Source organism: Malurus melanocephalus, unplaced genomic scaffold (assembly GCF_030028575.1).
Source record: "Malurus melanocephalus ecotype Western Australia unplaced genomic scaffold, MMel_1.1 scaffold_230, whole genome shotgun sequence".
NCBI lineage: Eukaryota > Metazoa > Chordata > Aves > Passeriformes > Maluridae > Malurus > Malurus melanocephalus.
The window spans coordinates 1,164,004-1,166,371 of NW_026623462.1; the positions used below are offsets into that span (position 1 = coordinate 1,164,004).

The following is a 2,368-nucleotide window of genomic DNA, read 5'->3' on the forward strand; positions in this document are numbered from 1 at the left end:
AAAAAAAAAAAAAAAAAGAAAAAAAAGATACGAGCCACTTATTAAAATGAATGTTTTACAATAAATTTGGCGAGAGGCCACCGACCTCAAATGAAAACCAGACTGGAGGACAGCGATGCTGCTCACTGCCAGGGGCTTCCGGGACGTCTGTGCGTGCAGGCGCCCACGAGGGTCTCTGTGGGGTGGGGATGGGGTCCCAGAGGGGCTCACACCCATCCCACACCCCGGCCAGACCTGCTGCTGTCCACTGCTGGTGCCTTGGGATGGGCTCTCAGCAGGTGCTGTGCTCACTGATCAAATGGGTGCTCGGTGATTTGTTTGCCTGAGTGTGAAAACACCCTTTTGGCTCAAAAAAGAGAAGTGACTTGGGGCAGTGGCAGTGGGCAGAGGGAGGGGACACCATGGGGATTCCCACATTCCCCCTTGTCCCTTCCCATCTATTTCCCCTCCTTGGCACTGACCCTGCTGCAGTGGGGTCTCTGCTTTAACCTCGTGGGGCTGGTGTTGGGTTTCAGTGCCAGATGCCATCGGGGCTGGCTAACTTGGGCTTTTGCCTATTAAATTTCAAAAAACCACCGTTTTTTGGGGGGGGGGCTGGGAGGAGAGGAAGGCTGGGATCACCATGCCAGGGGTCCCTGGCTGCAAGCCAGCCCTCCACACAACGTTCCTGCTATGCAGCTCTGGCTGATTTAGTTTTATTTTTCAAACACAGAGCAAAAGTCCCAGCGAGCTCTCGACACCGTGATGGTCTGAGGCACCTCCCATCCCCTTCCCAGCCCCCAGGAAAACTCACTTTGGCGTTAAAGCCAGGCTTTGGTGGAGCTTTGTGAGCACAGGTGAGTGCTGCTCCTGGGCCGGAGCTCATTAGTGTTAAATAATTACACTGGGAAGCCAGGTAACCTGTTATGAGTGATATTGGCACCTCCACAGCCGAATCGTGGATGTGCCAAATGGTGCCTAAAAGGTCTGCAGGATGGGAAGGGAAACCGTGCTCWGCCCCGGTGTGGGGCAGTGGGGTCTGCGCTGGCATCGCCCACCATCTGYCCCACCCTCCTTTGGGCTGTGGGGAGCCACCGTGGCCATTCCCTCTGCCCAAACCCCTCCCTGTGGTGCCTGAGGCTGACCCCAATACCAGCATTTTGGCCACAGGGTCCGGGCTGGCTTTCCCTGAGCCACAGAGCCACATTCGCACATTTGTGAGCCACCACTGTGCTGCCACACCACGAGCTGGCAAAGAGGGGACACTGATCCCCAAGGGGCACCCCGGGGCTGTGTCCCCAGGAGCACCCCAGGGTGCTGTGAGGAGCAGGACAGCCCAAGCACTGCTCCCACCCCACCCCAAGAAGGTCTCCTGGCTGGGAGATGAAAGCTGGTTCTGCAGTGAATGTCTCCTTGCCGGGAAGGCTCCTGGCTGGTGGTGGCTGGGGCAGAGCCAGCGCCTTTTGTTGGTCCCTGGGCCTCCACCGTGGGGTTGGCAGATTCACAGGAGAACAAAATGAAAATTCCTGCTCTCCCGTTGGTCGGTGCTGCTCGGAACTTGGCTTGGATCAGCCAAACCCACCACGGTGTCTGTTCCTGAGGCGTTTGGCTGTGCTGGGAGGGCTTTGGCTSCYGCCACCCCCAGCCCTGCAGCCACAAACATCCACCCGAGGAGTCCGACACGGAGCATCCCTGGGCAAAGCCTGGAGCACCCATCTCCATATCCATGCTGTCTCTCCCTCTCCCTGTTTGGCATTTGCAGGGGACTGGCACCCCTGTGGATGAGCTTTTGGGGGCTCTGTGTGACCCCAACCCCAACTAAGAGAGACCCTGGAGGGGTGAGAACCCCTTTGAGTTGCGTGTTCCCCTGACATGAGCAGAAAAGATGCCAGGCCCTGCCAGATCCTGACTACTCGAAGACATTCCCAGGATGATTTCCTCCTCGCTCTGCCATTCCTTGAGGGGCAGACGGGTMCTCGATGGGGAGCAGCACCCCAGCCATGCCCCAGCTCAGCTCCTCCTCTGCTCCATCCCACGGAGCGCTGACAATGGAGGCAGCGGTGTCTCTGGAGCCGGGACAGCCTATTGTGTCGGGCTGCAGCACGGGGGATGCTCTGGCAGCTCCCGCAAGCCCAGCACCAGAACATTGCCCTAGCAGCCCAGCGAGCCCTCGGGATGTGCTCAGCGCTCCGGGTCCCGGGCTGGCTGCCCTGGGCTGGTGCCACCGAGGGCTGGCACAGCCAGGCAGTCTGAGCYCCACGGCCCCAAAACGGCCCCAAAACGGCTCCCGGGGTGCGGAGCCAGGCGGCCAGGAAAGCACAGCCAGAGGATTCAGCGAGCCCTGTGCCGGGAGCCAGCGCTGTCCCGGCTCTCGGGGCTGTTTCTGCAG

At 59.6% G+C, this 2,368-nt stretch overlaps 1 protein-coding gene across 1 annotated transcript in view; it reads left to right on the plus strand.

The window, feature by feature from the left end:
• The window catches only part of PRRX2 (paired related homeobox 2), a 22,700-nt gene that overhangs the window by 9,122 nt on the left and 11,210 nt on the right, over positions 1-2,368 (plus strand). The gene's annotated exons all lie outside the window — the stretch shown is intronic.